Source organism: Benincasa hispida, chromosome 12 (assembly GCF_027475165.1).
Source record: "Benincasa hispida cultivar pf3 chromosome 12, pf3_genome.v1.1, whole genome shotgun sequence".
Taxonomy (NCBI): Eukaryota; Viridiplantae; Streptophyta; class Magnoliopsida; order Cucurbitales; family Cucurbitaceae; genus Benincasa; species Benincasa hispida.
This window is the reverse complement of record NC_143489.1, coordinates 22,562,538-22,586,718: the sequence shown is the minus strand read 5'-3', so window position 1 is coordinate 22,586,718 and position 24,181 is coordinate 22,562,538.

Sequence of the window (24,181 nt, the reverse complement as noted above, 5' to 3'; positions counted from 1 at the left end):
GATTACAACTCCACATTATTTAAAATAGTTTGAAATTGTTATCATGCGGAGAGAAAATTATTGATGTTGATATGTTAGAGAATACATTATCTACATTTCATGTCTCGAATATGCTCCTGCAGCAACAATATCGAGAGAAATATTTTAAATAGTATTCTGAATTAATTTCATGTCTTCTCCTGGCTGAACAAACTAAAGAGTTATTGATGAAAAATCAGGAATCTCGACCAACCAGACGACACTATTTCCTGAAGTGAATGCTATGAATTTTAATAATAATCGTGGTCGAGGTCGTGGTCGTGACCGTGGCAGAGGAAAAAATAATTATTATCTTCGTGGTGGTCGTTTTAATCATTCAAATTTCAAAAGAACCACACAAAATGATGATCAGAAAGGAAAAATCGCCAAGATAAGAGTTCAAAAAGTGTTGAAAATAAATGTTTTTGATGCAGGATGACTGAGCATTGGTCACGTACCTATCATACGTCAAGACACTTAGTTGACCTCTATCAAGCCTCCCTCAAGGAAGAAGAGAAAAATGTGGAAGAAAATTTTGCATACCAGGATAATGATATATTTGATCCATCCCATATGACAAATTTGGATGTGACAAATTTCTTTGAATCTCCTGAGAGAAGATTGGCGCAGTTAATGGAACATCAAGTGTTTCTTTTGCTTTTGAGAATATCTAGACTTAATGTTATCTATCTTCATATTTTTTTAGTAACTTTTGTATATTTTATGTGTTGTTTTTCTTATTTTAATTATTTACTTTTAATGAAGAAACATTGATCATTTTCATATGTTGGGTGTTTTAAAAATGAGCAAAGGACATCTATGTCTGACAGACAGTGCAACTACATACAATACTTACAAATAAAAAAAATACTTTTCCAAATTGACAATTTTGAAAGAAAAAGTAAATACAATATTAGGTTTTGCAAACTTGATCGATGATTTTGGAAAAGCAAATATTATTTTACCTAGAGGAACAAAATTTACAATTGACAATGCATTGTTCTTGAGTCAATCAAAGAGAAATCTTCTAAGTTTTAAAGATATACATTGCAATGGTTATCATATTGAGACTGATAGTAAGAATAATGTGGAATATCTATATATCATATCTACTGTCTCAAATGAAAAACGTAATTGAAAGAGTTCTTGCTTTATCTTCTTGATTGTATTATACTCATTTACGAGTAATTGAAACATATGCAATAGTGAACCTGAAGTTCATGAATCCAGACATATTCACATTTGATATGACCGATTGGGTGATCTATAACGATGAGGAGAATTATTGCGAATTGAAATGGACACCCATTGAAGAACATGAAGATTCTTCAATCTAATGAATTGTCATGTGATGCTTGCTCTCAAAGAAAATCGATAATAGACCATCACCAGCTAAAGTGGGGATTGAATCACCTACATTTTTAGAACGAATTCTTGGTGATATATATGGATCCATTAACCTATCAAGTGGACCATTTAGATATTTTATGGTATTAATAGATGCATCCAGTAGATAGTCGCACATGTGCTTATTATCAAGTCGAAATCTTGCATTTGCAAGATTACTTGCTCAAATAATTAAGTTAAGAGCACAATTTCCTGATTATACAATTAAGACCATTCGTCTTGATAATGCTGGTGAGTTTACATCCCAAGCTTTTGATAATTATTGTATGTCAATTAAGAAAAGTGTTGAACATCCTGTAGCTCATGTTCATACACAAAATGGTTTAGCATAATCATTTATAAAAAGTTTGCAATTAATTGCAAGACTATTACTTGTGAGAGCTAAGCTTTCTTCATCTGTATGGAGACATGCTATTTTGCATGCAGCGTCACTTGTACGCATTAGGCCAGTAGCTTATCATAAGTACTCGCTATCATAATTAGCTTATGGTCATGAGCCAAATATTTCCCATCTGAGAATTTTTGGATGTGCAGTATATGTTCCAATTGCTCCACTACAACGCACTAAGATGGGTCCTCAAAGGAGGTTAGGAATATATGTTGGATATGATTCCCCATCAATTATTAAATATCTTGAGCCCCTGATAGGTGATGTATTTATTACACGATTTGTTGATTGTCATTTTAATGAGACAAATTTTCCAACATTAGGAGGAGGAATTAAGAAGTTGGAAAAAGAAATTATATGGAATGCATCGTTATTGTCTCATTTAGATCCCCGTACAGATCAATGTGAACTTGAAGTTCAGAAAATAATTCATTTGCAAAATATAGCAAATCAATTACTAGCTGCAAATGTTCCATAAAAAATTAATATCCCAACACAACAAGTTGTCACTAATGAGTCTAGAACACACCAAAAGCGTGGTAGACCAGTGGGTTCCAAAGATAAAAATCCTCGAAAACGAAAAATAATTAATAGTGAAAAAAAATTTGGTTGCGTATGTAAATGCCCATAAAAAAATCCTTGACATAACTAGTGAGGAATGTGAAATACCTAAAGATAATAATGAAATTTCAATAAACTATGTCATGATAGAAAAAGATGAAATCGAACTAATGTAATTATTGAAAACATTTTTGCGATAACTTTGCTCTTGAAATTATATCTAAAAATGAGGATCCTGAACCAAAATCTGTTGAAGAATGTCGATATAGAAAAGATTGTCTTCGGTTGAAAGAAGCAATCGAGACAGAATTAGGCTCACTTTCAAAACGTCAGGTGTTTGGACTAGTAGTCCAAATACTAGAAGGTGTTAAACTTGTGGGATATAAATGGGTATTTGTGAGGAAAAGAAATGAAATAATGAGGTCCCAAGATATAAAGCAAGACTAGTTGCACAAAGTTTTTCACAAAGACCTGGTATTGATTTTGAGGAGAAGTTTTCTCCAGTGATGATGCAATTACATTAAGATATTTAATCTGCTTGACTGTGTATAAAAGTCTGGATATGTATCTTATGGATGTAGTCACAACATATGTATATGGATCTCTTGATAATGATATTTATATGAGAATCTTGGAAGGATTTAAGGTACCTGAAACATATACATCAAATTCCCGGGAACGATATTCAATAAAGTTAAAGAGATCACTATATGGATTGAAACAATCAGGAGAATGTGTACAATTGCCTGAGTAGATATTTATTGAAAGAATGATATCAAAATAATCCAATATGTCCGCGTGTTTTTATAAAGAAATCACAATAGGGATTTGCTATTATAACTGTTTATGTTGATGACTTGAATATAATTGGAACTCCTAAAGATCTTTCTAAGGCAATAGAATATCTTAAGAAATAATTTGAGATGAAAGATCTCAGAAAAACAAAATTTTTGCCTTGGTTTGCAAATTGAGCATTTAGCATATGAAATATTTATTTATCAGTCAACTTATAAAGGAAAATTTTTGAAAAGATTTAATATGGACAAAATACATCTATTAAATATTCCAATGGAAGTTTGTTCATTAGATATAAAGAAAGATATATTTCGACCTCGAGAAGATAATGAATAACTTCTTGGTCCTGAAGTACGATATCTTAGTGCAATTGATATTGTATTTTCAGTAAATTTATTAGCTAGATATAGTTGTTCCCTATAAAAAGATAATGGAACGAAATTAAGCATATACTCCGTTATCTCCGAGGAACAATCGATATGGGTTTATTTTATTCAAATAAATCAAATTTTGATCTAGTTGGTTATGCAGATTCTGGATATTTATCTGATTCACACAAAGCTAGATCTCAAATAGGTTATTTATTCATATGTGGAGGAACTGCTATAGAATATCCCCACTCACATGTCTCCATATGAATGATTAGGATCAAATCATTTGTAACACTTTACAAAAATTTTAACATCTACAAAACGGGTCATACTCGTAGTGTCACTAAGATAAGGTATCCAACCTTATCCATCTACTATAGACCATTTAGGTTATCAAACATGATCCACCCGCATGTCTCTACATACATGTTTAAACTACAAGATAACCTTGAATGTTAGTTTATTGGTTTGTGGTTAATGCAACTAATTTTGAAATAAAACATCAAATATTTTATTACATAAATAAAATATTTGTACATTACAATTACAAACTATAGGATCCTATAAGATTTAGGACATCAACCCCAACAGACAGTAGAATACTTACTCAGAAGAAGGGACTTTTGGAGCGTGAGTCATATGCATTGTAGAAAGAGAAAGAATTGTTAACCAAGCTAGAAGTTATTAAAACTGAATCTGCTGAGATATCCAAGCTGATTTAAATTGACGAACTTCAAACAACTTCAACTCAAAGCTTCTAAAATGCGAGAGAATATAAGTAATCTTGAAAGCACTCCTACTCTTACTTAGAAAGATTCCAAAGCTTTGGAGGTCCTTCGTGGAATGTTAGAGGCAGTGCAACAAAAACTGGAGAACTAAAAATGGGCATTATGAGCTAGCTTTATCAATTTTATCTAGTTGCGTGCAATCTATTATAATGGCTTTATGGATTTGATCATCCTTGCTTGATTTTCTAGTGTTATGTTGATAAATCTTCTTATCATATGAATTTTATTTTACTTGACTAAGCTTAAATTTTCCTTTTAAGTTGCCTACGTACCTTTTAGAAAAAAGATCAAGTCATAACGTAGTTCAATAAATCTTTTTATAAAATACTTATCAAGCATAAAATTTCTTAAGGAACTTGTCGTTGATTGGGTCAATTCTCAATCCATCTCGATCGGCGATCTTGTATGCTCCATTTGTGTAGACTTCTTTGATGATATAGGGTCCATCCCATCTAGGCGTGAACTTATTTCCTGTATGTCTCATCGTGATAATGGGTCTTCTTATAGCAAGTACCAAATCACTAACTTGAAAAGTTCAAGGCTTCATGTGTTTATCAAAGGCTTTGGACATTCGTACTTGATAACATTCTAACACCTGCTGAACTTCCAGTCGTATTTCATCAAATGCTTCTAACTCTTGAAGGCGTAATTTGGTGTTGTCTTCTATGATCAACCCCTTTTACACTACCATTCTCAGCGATGGGATCTCTCTTTCTAGGGGAGAACGACTTCCACTCAAAAAACAATAGAATATGGTGTAACTCCTTTAAGGGTACGATGAGTAGTTCGATAAGCCCATAACGATTCTCCGATCTTCTCTTGCCAATCTCTTTTTTTCTTGGAGACCACATTCTTCAACAGATTAAACAGGATTTTGTTGAATGCCTCTGTTGTATACAGAAGACTTATACTGCTTGAAGTTAAACTTCTCGCATGATTTATCCATCAGGGTGTTAGTAAATTGTCTTCCATTATCTATCACAATATGATGAGGAATGTCATATCAGTAAATGATGTGTGTTCGGAAAAAGTTTACAATGTTTTCCTTTTTGGCTTTTCTTAGTGGGACAGCTTCAAACCACCTTGAGAAATAATCAGTCCCTACAAGGATATAAGAATTTTGGGCTGCAGACTTAGGCGTTATGGGTCCAACTAGGTCGAGTCCCTAATCTTCAAAAGACCATGAAACTACTGTTGGATGAAAAGGCTCTGGTGGTTGATATATAAAATTTGCATGGAACTAACAAGCTTCACAAAGCTTTCTATACTGCATTGAATCGTGGATCAGGGTAGGCCAATAGTAACCCATTCTTTTTAATTGATGTTGGAGCTTTGATCCAGACTGGTGAGCACCACAGATACCTAAATGTGCTTCTTCTAATGCTTTTGTTGATTCTTCTTTTCCTAAACATCAAAGAAAGAGGCCTTTGTATGAGCGTTGATAAAGTGTATCACTGTAATAAATAAATTGCGCAACTCTTCTTTGTATCTTAGCTCTATGTTCAAGATCAGTGAGAAGCTTTTCGTGTTTGAGATAATCTATAATGGGTCGACGTTAGTCGTCTTCTTCGGTTGGTGGAACAATCCACTTTTGACAACAAGAGATGTTTACAGGTACATTATATGAGGTTGTTAAAGTAGTGGCTAAATTTCCTAGTGCATCTGCTCTCTTATTTTTTTGATCTCGGTATATGTTCCATTATTATGCCTTCGAACTTATCCATTAATCTCCTGGTATAAATGAAGTAGGGCTTTAAATCCTCATGTTTCACATCATATTGTCATGAAAGCGATTTATAACTAACTTTGAATCGACGTATACTTCTATGTATGTTATCCTAATTTCTAGAGCCATTTGTAAGCCAATGATGAGCGCTTGGTACTCAGTAACATTTTTTTTTATCATAGCTCACTGAGTGTGAAGCTATACATTAACATGTTCTTTTCATGAGAAATAAAGACAACAGTGACGCATGCTCCACTTCTTTATGTTGCGCCATCAAAGTACATAGTCAAAGGCTCTATGCTTTCGACATGAAATACTTCTTCATTGGGCAATTCTTCACATAATTTCTAATTTGATTGGATCAAATGGTCAACCAAGAAATCTGTCAATGCTTGACCTTTCAATACCTTTTGGGGTATATACACAATATCATATTGTTGAAGTATGATTGCCTATTTAGTGAGGCGTCCTGTGTTGACTAGCCTGGATAAGATATATTTAATAGGGTTAGCCTTTGTTACCAAGTGTACAGTGAAGGCTTGCATATAGTGTCTCAACTTGTCTATGGCAAAGAACAAAACAAGACAAATCTTCTCAACTGGAGAATAATTCAGCTCAACCTTGGTCAAAGTTTTACTTAGATAATAGAGCGCACAGTCCTTACCCTTCTCCTTTTCTTGTGCAAGTAGTGCTCTAACAGATCTTTCTTGAGCGACAATATATAGTATCAATGGTCTTCCAGCTGTAGGCGCGCTCAGGACTGGAGGATTGAGCAAATACTTCTTTAAGCTAGTGAAGGCATTTTTGCAAGTTTGGTCCCATTCAAGACCATATCATTCCTCATCAATCTTTAAAATGGTTGACATCATTCTATAAGGTTAGACATAAACCTTCTTATATAGGCCAAACGACCTTGAAGACTTCTTAACTCATGTGGGTTTCTTGGATTTGGCATTTTTCGGATAACATCAATTTTAGACTGATCGATTTTGATTCTGTGGTGCCTTACGAAAAACCCAAGAAACTTTCCTAAAGTCACGCCAAACGCACATTTAAGAGGGTTCATTCTTAATTGGTATTTCCTTAGGCGGTCAAAAACAAGCTTTAGGTCCTTTAAATGGTCATGTCACTTTTTAGACTTTACTACAAGGTCATCGATGTAATACTTGATGTGTTTATGTAGCATATCATCAAAGATCTTCTACATAGCATGTTGGTATGTGGCACCTGCATTCTTTAATCCAAAAGGCATCACTTTATAACAATATATACCTTTTGGAGTTCGAAACATTGTTTTCTCCTCATCTTCTAAAGGCATTCGAACTTGGTTATATCCTGATGATCTATCTATGAAAAATAGAGATTCATGCTCAATGTTGGCATCCATCATAATTTTTATGATAGGCAAGGGAAAATCTATCTTTTGGGCATGCATTATTTAGGTCACAAAAATCTCACGCATGCATGTAGTTGGCTATTCTTTTTTCTTATAGGAACAATGTTGGCTATCCATGTTGGGTACTTGACTTACGTACAAATCCAACCTCTATTAGCTTGTAAACCTCCTCTTCAATTTAAGGAATCAGTTCTGGTCGAAAGCGTCGTCAAACTTGCTTGATTGGCCAATACCCTGATTTGATTATCAGGTGATGGTTAACAACTTTTAGGTCAAGTCGGGGCATTTCTTTATACAACTAAGCAAAGATATCTTTATATGTTGTAAGTAAGTTCACATATTCATTTTCTTCGTCATTAGCAAGTTGTGCACTTATGAAGGTTGGACGAGGCTCTTCTATCGTTCCCAGGTTGACTTCCTTTAGCCCATCAATCGTTGATTGACCACCATTCTCCATTGATAAAGAAGCTTATTCCGCATCCTCTTCAAGCACGTCAGAATTTGATGCTTCTTATATTGTGACATGGCAACAACTTGTTGCATCCTCTTCATCATCTAGTTTATTCTCTTTAGGTAGAGTGATAATGACATCCTGTCATTTTACTTTTAACGAGCCCTTTGTATTTACAAAAACAAGCAGCTTCCTTTTCATTCTTGAAAGAATAGCACTACAAATTTTTTCGTCACTTATCGCCTCACATGCTTTGCTTGAGAATGCTATGGGAGATCACTTTTGGCTTCTTGTTGTGGTTATACTTAATCTCTCGAAAGTAGATGGTTGTGTGGTTGAAGTCGAACGATGGTTGTGTGGTTGAAGTCGAACACACATTATTTATCTTATTCAAGTTTGGATTTAGCCTTCGAAAGGCTGAAAGTCGGGTGGAGCCAGAAGTTAAATGTGTTGGGTTGTATGTCCTAAAACTCGTAGTTTGTAGAGTTAAACATTTTCTATTATCAATAAAGATATTATTCAACATTTCTTCAATAAAGTTATTATTGAATTTGTAAATTGCACTTGTAAAGATTAAATCCAATAAACTAAAATCCATGGCTATTATATGAATATTTGAACTTTATGTGGAGACATAAAAGTGGATCAGATTCGAGTAAATAGTCAAAATGATATATAGTATATGAATAAAGTTGGGTGTCTTATTTTGGTAACTTTATCGGATGCGGCTCACTCCGTAGTTGTTACAATTTATTGTAAGTTGCTACAAACGAAGTGATTCTGATTCGTTCATGTATTGACATGAGGAATGAGAGAGTCCTATGCAATGAGTTTGTGTAAGATCGGACCAAGAAATTGGGTGTCTTAATCCTGAGCTAACTATGAACTCCTATTTATTCGAGATTCTCCTTAGATTTGCATAGGTGAGGGTTGGCTCAAGAGCGCTGACTCAATAAGCCTCTTATTTCAAGGGTAAGACCGGGTAGATAGTTGGGGACATAGATTGCAAGATGGAATTCACGCCTACCCGATTTAGGGATAAGAGGAAGGTTGTTCTCTTAAGTGCTGAATCCAAGTTTTGAACAAGGGGCCACACCCTCTCATTGGCCCGAGAGGGATTCGGTTTAGTGATTGGATTACAAACTAATTGTTTATTAGAGGATTAGTGGAACTTAAGAAGCAATACGTAATTTCGGGGGTAAAACAACATTTGACCCAGCCGTTATTACGAACAACTTGTGAAGGGTCGACTTACTGATTATGGTTAAATCAAATGGATACAAATATATCTGCGGTGAGGAGAGTATAACTATCGAGCTATGGTGATGTGACTCGATAGTTAACGAATATTGATTAACTCAGTCTAAAGAGTTTTAGCTAATTAATCTCAAATCGTTAGAGCTCATGATCTATAGGTCCATAAGGTCCCTCTATTAGCTCGTAAAACATGAACATCTTGAATTAGTAAATTGAGTGAATTTGGAATGATATCAATTTGAAGTGTTTAAATTGAATTTCAATTTGAAATGTTCAAATTAAATTTAGGGTTTGAATTTGAATAGTTCAAATTCAAATTAGGGTTTGTATAATTATATTTGATATAATTAATTAATATTTAATTTATCGAAATTAAAAAAAAAAAATTGAGAGTTTATAATATTAAATATTGATCTAAATATTAATTACATGAATAGGATTCATGTTTGAAATTTAGGTATGTGATTAATTTAATATTTGATATTAAATTACTATTTAATTAATTAAATTTATTTAACTAATTACAATCAAAATTAATTTTCATTTTTATTTCAATTTCAGAAATTGAAATATTGGTTTTGATTTTAATTAATTTTGAATTAATTAAAATTAAAGATTGAAAATGGAAATTGAAAACTTTAAACTTGGTAGTAGACTTTTTCCACATTTTGGTGAAGTAAGGAGGTATTTCTCCTAAATTAACACACTTTGCCCATTAACTTCATGCAATTTAAGTGTTATTGAGGTTGCTCTTTAGTGCTTGTATGTAGAAAAAAATGAAAACCACTTCAGTTTATGAGATTGAGTGTGAGAAACTGCTGGAAAATTGTTTCTAATTGTTTCTGCAACAGGTATTCTTCTTCACTTGAAAACCCATTCCAATTCCTTCACAAATTCAGCTCAATAGTGAGTTTCACCACTCAAATTTAAGGTTGATAATAGTAGAGAAGATTTCTTGGTGGTCCACGACTTTAATTGGAGAAGATTGCAGCTTAAATTCGTGTTTGAAGAGGATCTTCAAAGATATGTGTTGAAGCCCTCTTAATATCCTATGAACATGCTTATTTTGATATCAAAATTAAGGAATTAGAATGCTTAATGGTTCTGTTTTCTTCCACTGCATATTTTTGTAATCCAATAGAATGTTGATTCTTATCTTCAATTGCGGGTGTGGTTAGCCTTTGAAAAATAGATGAATGTGTCGCTGAAGAGGTAATGCGACTAAAGACAGAAGTCCTTTGAATTTTGCTTCTCGCGTCCTCTTTAGAATCATGGCTTTACTCTATAGTAACGTGACACATGTCTGCAACTTTTGCTTTCCCTTTTCCAAGTACGGCTCAGAGGACTTATATCCAAGTCTAAACCTTAAGATAAGTATAAAATATCCTTATTTCTGAAGCTTCTTTTACGTCGAAGAAAGCCAATGTCTTTCATCAAATGTTTTTAGACTTTTAAGCTTGGTGTGAATTGTGAAGTCATACCTTGCCTTTGCCAGCAACTTATATGCCTTTGGATCGAAGCCATCTTTTGTTCATTTTTCTGGAAGAACTGCTATTATTTCTTCTTTCTTGGCCTTTTTTACTTCTACCTTATCCATCTTTGTAAGTGGTATGGTGAAGCTTTCTTTCAAAATTTCGATGTCTTTAATCATTAGATTTTTCGAGCATTTTGAAAATTGTGATTCTCCTTTCTTTCGTTATAACTTCACTAATATTATCATTTTTTAGATAAAACTTTACATCAACAAAGTGAGATTCAGACTCTGAAAATGACTTTGAGTCAGTGTCAACTTTTTTTATGTCTTGTTGATAGAATTTAAAACACTGGTGGAGCATGGAGGTTACTACTCGGTTTTCATGAATCCAGGGACGCCCTAGCAATAGCTAGTAGGTGGTTCTTGCATCGATCATGTGAAATATGGTGCTTACTTGATCCCCTATGGTGATTTCTAGACAATTGGTGCCTATCGCTCTCTAAGCTCCTTGATTGAAGCCCGAAATCACCAGTTTACTACCCGACAGCTCCTCCACCAAAATGCCCAATTTATTCATGGTTGATTTTGGCAGTATGTTGATAGCTGAGCCATTATCTATGAGGAATCGACTGAGTTTCTACTCTCGGACATATCCTGACACAAATAAGGGTATATTATGGAGCTTTGAACCAAGTAGCAAATCTTTGTTGGTGAATGATATCGATATACAACATGAAGCACATGTATTTGTTTGGGTTGTAGAAGTAGTTGGAATTTCATAACCTTTTAAGATTTCGACAAGTGCATTCTTGGTCTCTTATGAAAGTGAGAGAAAATCATTTATGATGAAATAAGGTAGTTTCTCTAGCTTGGTCGTTGCTTCTACAGAACTTGAAGAGGTGTCGTCATCTTTAGTCGCACTAATGATGTGGCACGAAATAGTTTCGACTGGAAATCTCTTTGGAAATAATTTTTTCAAGGTTATTGGTTGTCGAGGTCGAGGAAGCTCTTTGCTTTCTTCACTAACTAGTCGAAGTCTTCTCATATTCTTCCTTGCTTTTCTTCTTTGAGACTTACTCTTCCTTTTATAGTCTCGATACACACGAGATTCTTTCTGAACAAAATTTTGTTTATGTCTCTTCCGATGAGTTTCTAATGTTATACTTCATCTACATCTTCCACTTGCTCCTATTTTTCTCGAGAGTAAACTTTCTGAAAGTCGGTCTTTTGTGAAGGCTCCGATGAAGAATATATAATAACAGGCTCAAGAGATCCAAATTGGATCAAACTTTTTGTCGTAGGTAGTCGAATATCAGGATGAATCATTACTTCGACATGATTTGTTTGCGCCACATTGTTGAGGTATAACTCAATTTTATTCTCTTGAGCTAACTTAAAAAATAACTCATTCAGTACAAAACACTTTTCTACTAGATGACCTATAACTCAGTGATACTTTCAGTAATTAGGATCATTTACTCTCCTCATTTCTATAGGTCGTTTACATTCAGGAAGTTTAATGAGTTTTTCTCCATTAGTTGCTCAAACATATCAGGCAGATTAGAGTCTAGAAAAGGATAGACTTATAGAAAAACAGTTTGTCTTATGCCTTTTATACTTATATTAAACATATAAACATGCGGAAATTAGTCTCAAGCAATTTTCGTAGAAACATACATTAAACATAACATCATAATTTGTACATATTATCAAACCTTAGTTGAGAACGAGCATTCGTAGCTCAAGTTCCCAACGTCCATTCATGGCCATGAGACCCATACTTCGGTCCCATTATAATGAATTGTGGGCAGGAGACCCATACTTTGACCTTTTTTTACTGAACTACCTACGTGCACGTAGAGTATTTAAGTACCGTCAACACCTTAGGTAATTCCTTAGATACCTTCTATACCTTCGGCATCCGGCTTACTAGAATCGTACCATTCATAGAAAACATGTGTAAATAAAGGTTTAGGCATAACATTTACCTAGCTTTCACCATAAGAGCATTGTCATATTTCAACATGCATGCTTCACGAAATATAAACATTTAACTTTTACAATACTTTAGCATTCAACCTTGACTTGCACTAGAACTAGTAAAACTTATTTAAATAGCTTGAAACATCATACTTAAGAAATGCTATGAAATCTTTAAAATCATAGATATAAACTTTAGTTGCTTGGAAACCCATAAATCTTAGCGTGAAATTCATTTGGAAAGCATGACCTTTTATATATAAAGTTTTGAAGACATTTAGTCACTCACGAGTCTTTAGGCTTGTTTTCTTAGGCTTGGTAGGCTTCCTCAATGGACGTTGCTCCTACACATAAGAATAAAAATTTAGCTACTACCTTGGTCTCCCTTTTGAGACTACTCTTTTTAAACCAAGCTCACATTTATTCCTTTCGCTTTCAATTCTTTGTAACTTACCTTAGGGCATCACGTACTTAGTCGAAATTAAAAGGGCTTAAACTTCAGTTGGTCGCCTCCTTTCTAATGCCCACGCCCAATACTTAGTAGGATTTTTGGGGTGTCAAACCCACGTTTAGCATGTAATTGCCTATTCGTCCAACAAATTTTAGATTCAACTTCTAATGTCAATAACTCGAAAACCAAAACTCATTTTAAGAAAATTCCTTTTTCAAACATGCTCAAAATTGTGTTAACAATGTTACCTCAAAATTCAACGTAAATCTCCTTGTGGTTTGATCTGGGGCTTTAAATCTTCTTTAATGGCCTTAAACCTCGAACTGCCTGCTTGTTGAACAACTTCTAGGTTTAACTTCCAAAATATGTAACTCAAACCCCAGACTTTATCTTGCAAAAGTTCATTCTACAAACTTACTTATAATGGTGATAACAATATTATCTTAAATTTTCAGCTTGAAATTCCATGTGGTTCGACTTAGATTTTAAATTCTTCGTCGAAGGCCCAGAAATGATCGAAAATAGACTTCCTCCGGCGAGACTTCCTTCTAGTGGCTCTGCTTCAGAAACTAGACTCATAGAGCTTTCCAACGATACTGAGATTGCTTGATTTTCCTAAAGGAATCGTCCGAATCAAGCTCTTAAAGTTTCCTTTCCTTTTTATATCACCGTCCAGCCTTCTCCATAAAATCTCCTTAAGCCACCTCACCCACTAGTGGAGATTAAGGGCCCAGATTAAGCCATCTATTCGGCTAAAAAAAAGTTTAAAGCTGAATGTTCAAGAAAAACTCGATACTCGATGGAAAACTTGATGGTAATTTGGTAATTACTCGATGAAAAATTCAATGGTATTCTGGAGAATACTCGATGGAAAAACTCGATGCTCGATGCACAATCCTTCCTCAATTGCTCATACTCGATACATAATCCTTCCTTGATCGCACATACTTGATGCTCGATGGAATTTACTCAATGACTGCCTTGTGCTTACTCGATGCTTAATCACTATTTTTCACGACCAACACTTAGGCAAAAATTTCTTTTGCCAAGGCTAGCTTAATAAGTTCTTGAGAGCCAAGGTTCCCATACTTAAACATTTTCCTTCTTCAAAACTTATCCTTTACTCATTTCCCACAATTCCAATCTAACTTAAATATTTAACCCCCTTACTTTAATAAACTCAACAATAAACATATTTAAAAAGGGAAAGTAAGGTTCGGGTTTTACACTTTCTCTTGAACGTTACAATAAGTTTAAGTATTCCAAATCTTCTTACAAGTTTAGTTTTTAAGTCTTCAGAAGCTTGGAACTTTAGTCTTCCAAGTCTTCGGTCTTCAGATCTTTAGGGCTTGGGAGCTTTAGTCTCCAAAGCTTGAGGGCTTAAGAGCTTTGGTCTTTCAAGCTCGAGAACTTTGGAGCTCAGTCCTTTGCAGCTTGAGAACTTAGGAGCTTCAGACTTCAATTCTACAGAACTTCAATCTTCAGAGCTTATGATCTTCAAAACTTCCAATCTTCAGAACTTTCCCCTCCCTCAAATGAAAGGGCAAGACCTTTATTCATAGAGGATTTCCATGGGTTTTAAGTGGGCTTGGGTCCCATTTTCCTTTGGGCTTTTGGGCTTGGGCCCAACTACTTTCTGGGTTTGAGCTAAAGTTGAGCTTGTGCCCAATCACTTTTCTTCAACCCAAATTTTCTATTGTGGGCCTGAATTGGGTCAAAATTTGGACTTGAGCAATTTTAAATACTTGATCGATCCAATTTATGATTCAAAGCCCAATCGGTCATCCAATTAAATTTATCGATCGTGATTTAGATTTAACCAGCTTTGAAGTTGATAAGCCTATTGTTGTGATCTGGCCAGATGGACGACATGTGGCATTTTGTGATTGGAGAAATTTCTTCTCTGATAGTGTCATATATAGTTCTTGAATTTTAAAAAAATATATACTAGACTACTAACATCTTGATAAGTGCGTATAATATGTAGTACCAGATATTTTTTCTAAAAAAATAATGTAACTATCAGCTACAAAATTGAAATTGTGAGGTTCAATTAGAAACAAATATCTAATGATGATTAATTTTTAAACATTTCAAATATTTATGAGATTTTTATACATTTAAAGTTTATATATCTCTTAGATATTTTCCAGGGACTTATTAAAGTTAAAATTAAAAGTTTAGATACTTATTAGCCATAATTTTAAACGCTAAAAATTAAACTTCGAGTGGCGAACTTTACTCTCGTTGGTAGCTTATAGAAGCTTCTTCAGCACCACTTAGGTAAATTACTATTTCATGTCTTAGGGAGCACACATTATATATGTTCAGTATATACATAAATATTTTTTATATTTAATAAAAAAATGTATATTTATATGTAATATGACACGATGTGAGGGGGGCATGTACCCTTGGCCTCTTCATAGATCTGTCCTTGGTTGCAAATGGAATCTATTTGCATAAATAAAAATAGATTCTAGTTTGAGTTTTTTGTCCCAAAATATACTCTTCTTGTTAATAGAAAAATAACAATTTTTTTTTTATGATTTTGACTAGATAATAAACAATTAGAATCGTTGGTATATCCTAAAATAAATAAACCATGGAACAAATATGATAAGGAAAATCTATTTACAATGCATTCCACGTATGATGAACAATTTTTGGGTGTGTATCTAATGTAGCTTTAGAATGATACACTATCATTCGAAACTATTGCACCGAACATTCAACAACTTTGTAGGTGTAAGATGCATGAGACAAATTTAACATCATGTTCTCAACATCTCTGCATACTTCAAATCAACTATTTGAAATTAGTTAAATAGTTAAACTTTTATACTATTTTTTTACTTCATTCATAATGAGTAAATATCAATATAAAAAGATAATACCTACTTTTCATTTTCTTGATTGTACAATAACATTATCATTGTTCAAAGTCATGAGTTATGATACTGTATCAAACCTTGATACTCAAAGATTCTAATTGTCAAATTCATTTATCAAATAAACGTCACAGTTTTGCAAACTTTTGATTTTCCATAGCATCGTCCTTCGTGAATGTGGATACTTTGTCATCTCAAAAAATAGAGACATCACTTTTGCTTCATTGGGTGAACAAAACTCTAGTTAAGTCGTTAATTCCTTCCGTTTTTTATATGGATTTTTTATAATTTTTATAAAAAAATCAACTAAAAAAAAACCATAATAGGGATACAAATTATATATGTGTATATACAAATTATAGACATATATAATTGACATAAACTATGAATTTATTTCTCTACTTTTCGGTTGCTTTCTAAATTAACAGTTAATAAAAAAGATGTGTAATTCCCTTAGAATATCCTCAAGGAATTTATATGTGGCTTCCTCTTTCCATTATAAAAGATTGTGCATTTAGTCTTTAAGCTCATTTATAAAATATTTAGATGCTAAAACCTTGTGATAGGTAGTAAAGTAACAAGTGATATCATAGTATTAATTAAAATTTTTTAGCATTTATTTATATAGAAACTCATTACACTTTTTTACAAACTACATAAATCAATAAATCAATACTGACTTCCGAATATTTTCAATATCAAATTATGCCTCTAACGCATTATGTATTAGATAAATCTTTTAATTTTATGGATATATAAGTATAATTGTAGTTTTAACCTACATTGAATATAGGGATAAATATATGCTATTGAGAACAAATACAAGAAAATTTATATTAAAACATGAAAATAAATAAAAATATAGGGAGAATTAGTAAAATATAATTTTTTTGACAAAAGAATTAATATCATATACTAATCATACTAAAAATCTTAAAATTTTAAATTAAAAAGATTATATTCTAACTCTCTCTATATATTTGTATTTCTTAATTTTCTCGAATCTTCTTTCTATCTTTTCCATATTCTTTGTATCACATTTTGCTCTCAACCAACTTTTTCTGATTATGTTTTCATTAATATATAAAAAAACTTTAATTAATTTAAACAACCAAATAACCACTTTTATTTTTTTTAATGAGAATTTTCTTAAGTAGGTTGCATTTATTGAAATATGAGGAGAAGAACAGAATAACCGTAAAAATAAAAAAAAAAAAAAAAAAAAACTATACATACGAGAGGATAGTGGAATTAGAATTATAATTCCAATAAAAGTAAACGATATAATTATTAAATACATCCTTAAAATTCAACTGAACATGTGAGGATAGCATGATGTTAGTACTATATAATTTCATGGTACTGCCTATTAACCGAACATATTAGCAATGATTGAAGTGCACTTATTCAATGGTAATTGTTGGGTGAAATTTTAACTTTCAAAATAAGAGGGAACTAACCTTTTGGTTGGAGAATCTCAAAATGAAAATTTTGGTATTGGAAACCTCCCTCATGTACTCTAATCTTGAGTTTTGGATTTGGGCCCCAAGGGGTACTATGTTTTGGAGGGAGTGAGAAGATAGACCAATGTGGATTCGATGGATGTCCCACACGCGCATCACCATTCGGTCGGACGAGGCGTGTGTGTGATTATTAATTTTTAATAAAAATATTTTTATTTTTATTTATTTATTTTCTTTTAACCGAAGAAAAAAAAAAGTCCTCCTCCTCCCTTCAGCAGTTCGAAAAATAACTCATTTTCACTTCATTTCATTTTTCCTCAGGGTGTGTTCTGATCGATGACGGTGCATTTTCGATCAGGTTTCTTTTGGCTGTTTTATCCTGGGGACGACGTGGCAATTTTCAGACCTGTTTGCACACTTGGGCAGAGCAGCAAAATGTATTAAAAAGAGCCAGCTCCATGACTTAGCCTATAACGAATTTCTGTTTTGCAGGTTTTGCTCTTTGCTTGATCGTCGTACCTTGACCGTTTACTGTTCGTCGTTCTGAGGGTCCTGCCGTTTCCAACAATTTTAAGACATTCCCGCCACATCATCAATGACACTCAGTAGCAACAATGACGTTATGATGTCTGACCTCAACCATCCATTCCAGTTCGAAGGAGCGAACTTCAAATGGTGGAAGCAAAAGATGATGTTCTTTCTCACCGTCAAGAAAGTTGCCAAAACTTGTACTAGAGCTAAGCCAATCGTCCCTTTAGAAGAACCAACTGAACAACAGATAAAAGAAGCTGCTGACTGGGAGGAGAAAGACTTTCTTTATAAGAATTTTATTTTAAATGGTTTGACTGATGATCTGTATGACTACTACAGTACAATGAAGATAGCAAAAGAGGTCAAGGATGCCTTGCAAAAGAAGTACGACACTGAGGAGGTCGGGTCGAAGAAATATGTTGTTAGCCATTATCTCAAGTCCCAGATGACGGATGACAAATCCATGGAGGCCCAATCCCATGAACTCCAGAAGATAGCCCACGAGATAATTACTGAAGGTATGCTTCTAGACGAACAATTCCAAGTTTCTGTTATTATTGATAAATTGCCCCTTTTGTGGAAGGACTTTAAGAACATTTTGAGGTATAAGACCAAGGAGTTCTCCTTGGAGAGTCTTATAACCCGACTAAGGATCGAGGAGGAAGCTCAGAAGTAGGACCAGAGGGAGGAGGTGAACGCAATACTTGGGAACCCACCTCTGCCGTGGTAAAATCTGACAAAAAATCTAAGGGGACAAAGAGGAAAGGTCACCGTGGCTCCAGCAACCCGAACCAACAGAAAAAACAGAAGCCCCCTTTAGGAGAAACGGTATAGTTCCTCTGCTTTAATTGTAATAAACCTGGGCACATGGCTAGGAACTGTAGGAACAGGCATCGTTCTGCTAGTCAGGCGAACCTGACAGAAGAACCGTTAGTCGCCATGATCACAGAAATAAATGTGATTGGTGGTTGTGAAGAGTGGTGGATAGACACTGGCGCTACGCGCCATGTCTCTCACGACCTTAGTCTATTTAAAACTTATACTGAAACTAAGGATAAGAATATTCTGCTGGGAGATCACCATTCCACGAAAGTTGCTAGAACCGGCGAGGTGGAACTGAAGTTTACCTCTGGGAAGACCCTCACGTTGAAGGACGTTCTGCACACTTTGGAGATAAGAAAGAATTTGGTTTCGGGTTATCTCCTCAACAAAGCCGGGTTTACTCAAACTATAGGGGTAAACCTATATACCCTTACCAAAAATAATGTATTTGTAGGGAAATGGTATGCAACTGAAGGAATGTTCAAATTAAATTTAAACCTTAATTAAATGAAATCTTCTGTGTATATGTTGTGTTCTATGAATATTTGACATGCTAGATTCTGTCATGTGAGTAAGAACTTAATTAGTAACATGATTAGGCTGGAAATGATACCTAAGTTATCCATGAATGATTTTGATAAATGCGAGTATTGTAGTCAGGCTAAAATTACTAAAACTCCGCATAAATCTATACTTAGGAATTTTGAGCCTCTAGATTTGATTCATTCTGATGTATGTGAATTTGATGGCATCTTGACTAGGAACAGTAAAAGATATTTCATTACCTTTATTGATGATTGCTCATATTTTACTTTTGTATACTTGCTGAAAAAAAAAAGTGATGCTTTTGATGCCTTCAAACTTTTTGTTTCTGAAATAGAGAATAAGTTTAATAGAAAGGTTAAAAGACTTCGTAGTGATAGGGGAACCGAGTACGACTCGGACAGTTTTAATGAGTTCTTTAACTTACATGGAATAATACATGAAAAGACCGCACCTTATTCTCCTGAAATGAATGGAAAAGTTAAAGGAAAAATAGAACTTTAGTTGAGCTAAAAGTTGCTATTTTGCTTAGTTCAGGAGCCGCGTCTTATTGGTGGGGTGAAATATCCTTACCATGTGTTATGTCCTAAATAGAATCCCAAAGTCTAAAAACAAAACTTTACCTTACGAAATTCTCAAGAATAAGAAACCAAACTTGTCCTACTTTAGAACATGGGGTTGTCTAGCCTTTATAAGTATTTTAGACTAAAAAAAAAGAAAGTTGGCTAGTAGAGCTTACGAGTGTGTCTTTATAAGTTATGTCTTAAATAAAAGCCTACAGGTTCTATGATCTAGTGAATTAAGTGATCATTGAGTCAAATGATGTCAATTTCTTTGAAGACAGATTTTCTTTTAAATCAACGAATAGTGGGGGCTCTGGATCAAGTGGTCTAACCGTAGTAGGAAATCCTAACCCTAGAGAGGAAACTGACCCAGAACCTAGAAAAAGCAAAAGAGCTAGAACCGCCAAAGATTTCGAAAATGACTTCCTGACCTACAATGTAGAAGAAGACCATAAAGATCTGAGAGCTGCCCTGTCCTCAGTAGATGTCAACCTATGGCAAGAAGCCATAAATGATGAGATGGACTCACTTGAGTCAAATAGGACTTGGCACTTAGTAGATCTACCCTATGCTGTAAGGCAATGGGGTGCAAATGGATCTTAAAGAGAAAATTTAGACCTGATGGGACTGTCGACAAATTTAAAGCTAGGTTAGTAGCAAAGGGCTTTAGACAAAGAGAAAACGTAAATTTCTTTGACACCTTCTCCCTTGTCATTAGAATTACCTTAATCCGTGTCCTGCTATCTCTCGCTGCCCTTTATAACCTCGTAGTACATCAAATGGATGTAAAGACCGCTTTCCTAAACGGTGAACTTGAAGAAGAGATTTACATGGAACAACCTGAGGGTTTTGTTGTCCATGGTCAAGAAAATAAGGTGTGTAAATTAGACAAATCTCTCTATGGACTAAAACAAGCTCCTAAGCAATGACATGAAAAAATTGACAACCTTATCCTATCTAAAGGTTTCAAGGTCAATGAAAGTGACAAATGCATCTACTATAAGTTTGATAATAACCTCTGCACTATCTTGTGTCTATATGTAGATGATTTATTGATCTTTAGGTCGAACTTGCACATCATAAATGATATAAAATCAATATTGAGTGCAAACTTCGACATGAAAGACTTAGAAGAAACTAGTGTAATCTTAGGTATAAAAGTAAATAGGTCTGAAAAGGGAATTTCTTTGGATCAATCTCACTATATAGAAAATATTCTAAAGAAATATAATTACTTTGAGTGTAAACCAACCTGTACTTCTTATAACCCTAGTGTCAAGTTGTTCAAGAACACTGGTGACAGTGTTAATCAATCTGAGTATGCGAGCATCATAGGCAGTCTTAGATACGCTGCTGACTGCACTAGGCCTGACATAGTTTATGCTGTAGGATTACTTTGCAGGTTTACAAGCAGACCTAGTAAAGAGCATTGAAATGCTATAGAAAGGGTAATGAAATACATGAAGAAAACCCAAAACCTAAGATTACATTATCAAAAATTTTCCGCTGTCCTGGAAGGGTTCAGCGATGCTGATTGAAACTCTCTTTCGGATGATTCAAAGGCTACAAGTGGCTATATCTTTAATATAACTAGCGGAGCTGTCTCTTGAAAGTTCCATAAACAGACTATTTTAGCCCAATCTAGGATGGAGTCAGAAATGATAGTACTAGCGACAACTAGTGAAGAAGTAGGTTGGCTTAGAAGTCTGCTATAAGAGATTATTTTATGGGAAAAGCCGATACCAGCCATATTGATCTAGTGCGATAATACTGCAGCAATTGAAAAAGTTCAGAACCATTACCACAACGGAAAGAGATGTCAAATACGTCGTAAGCACAATACCATTAAAGAGTTTCTCACTACTGGTGCAGTTAGGGTGGATCACATACGGGCTGATGAAAATTTGGCAGATCCTTTGACGAAAAGACTGGCCAGAGAAAATGTTTTCAGAACCTTAGAAAGGATGAGACTCATGCTTATAGAAAGATGAATCAAGGTGAGGAAAACCTAACCTATAGATTGGAGATCCCAAGAAACAGGTTCAGTGGGTAATAACTGATCACAAGTGATATATAGTGAATCATGCTAAACCAAACACAGAGTTCCATTCCTATGACTTATAGTCTGAGCATGATATCCTGAAGCGTAAAAAAAGTTGAACTCAGTTCTTAATAAGATCTATACTTGATGACAAGTGGGGTACTTAGCTACAGGAGTACTCTTGATAAACTCACCTGTGTGAATGTGGAAGTGAGGGCCGCTTCCTATGGAGGATTTAGGCAAACTCTCTAGAGCATTCACTAAACCGGGATACATGTGCTAGGCCTTAAAGCACGGGCTTTCGTACTACATCCTAATGACACTCTATGTGAGATGTTATTAGAGATAGAGTTCAAAACCAAGAGTTACTCTAGTATATTCTGAATCATCTACACTATGTAAAGGTTCAGTCTATACAACACATGTTGTATAGACTGAAACTGTTCGATGAAAATCTTTACTCTCTTTCTCTTTTTTATTAAATTTTCAAGTGGGGGATTGTTGGGAGAAAATTTAAGTTCCAAAACAAGAAGAAACCAACCTTTTGGTTGGAGAATCCCATATTGAAAAATTTGGTATTGGAAGCCTCCCTTATGTACTCCAATCTTGAGTTTGGTTTTGGGCCCCAAAGGGTACCCATGTTTTGGAATGAGTGAGGAGATAAACCAATGTGGGTTCGGTGGACGTCCTACACGCGTGCTGTCGTCCGGTCGGTCGTGGCGAGGCAAGGTGAGGCGCGTGTGTGTGTGATTGTTAATTCTTAATAAAAATATTTTTATTTTTATTTACTTTTTTCTTTTAACCGAAGAAAAAAAAAAGGAAAAGGTCAACCTCCTTCGTGCTTCGTCCGTGCATGTTCTGAGGCTCACCGTCTTTTCCGCTCCCTAGCGATTCGTCCGTGCACGTTTTGAGGCTTACCGCCTTTTCCATCCCTATCGTTCCATGCTGAAGGCCTATAAAAGGCGTAGCCTTCAGCAGTTCAAAAAACATCTCATTTTCACTTCATTTCATTTTTCCTCTCCTAACTCTTTCATTTTAGTTTTTCGAGTAGTGGGTTTAGAAAGGGTGTGTGTTCCGGTCAGTAACGGTGCATTTTCGATTGGGTTTCTTTTGGCTGTTTTATCCTGGGGACGACGTGGCAATTTTCAAACTTGCTTGCACACTTGGGCAGAGCCGCAAAATGTCTTAAAGAGAGCAAGCTCCGCGACTTAGCCCACAACGAGTTTCTATTTTGCAGGTTTTGCTCTTTGCTCGACCGTTTATTGTTTGTCGTTCTAAGGGTCCTGCCGTTTCCAAGAATAATTAATATATATTATATAGAAAATTTGTATTGTATGATAAATACATTTTAAAAAATCAAAGTCATGACTAATTACAGGTGTAAAAATCAGATTGCAATCACATAACAATCACATAGAAATCAGATAATTCAAGTTTTCATACGGAAGATTTTTGACATGTTTGCAAAAAAACAAAATCTAGAGATACATGTTCAATTTTCAATCTCTCTTTTTATTAAAGTTGCAATTGTCTCTATTATATATTAGTGACGAAAAAAAAAATAAGAAGATATAATGATGGAGCGTAATGGGATTTGTCGCATATCCCTTCCCTCTTAATTTTTCTCTTGAGAATAACTACATGTGCATTAAGGATATATCCCTTCATTTTGTCAATAATGTCGTAAAATCACATTAGTTAATCACGAGTGCAAAGAGACAATACATGATGAGTATGGACTATCATGATATTGAAAGTGATTTTTTCGTGGTTTAGGTACATGACCTTTTTTTCATCACCAAATTGTATGTTACATGGATGTCTTAAAACCCAAAAGTAACAAAAATTGCTTTTTAAATTGAGATTGTTTTAAAAAAAAACTACGAAAATCCTGCATTCAAACAAATTCTAAATGTATTCTAATATTTAGAGTAGTTGATGAAATACGCCAATATTATGTAATCTACTATAAAGAAAAAAAGAAAAGAAAAGTAACACAGATGACTTTTTAAATTGAGATTTGTTCTAATGAAAGAGAGTTTATTACTAAGAGAATCCATGGACATGCTGAACTTCCATTTTTCTTGAGAATATTTATTTCTTTTGAATATTAATATAAAAAGAACGTAAACATCCTAAATTCATAGTTAAAAAAAAGTTTATAAACATTGATGTAGAAATTTTTAAAAAGTAGAAAAAGAGAAAGAAGAAAATTAGCAAACATTGCTCTCTAAATTTTTTAAAAACTACATAGTAAATATTAC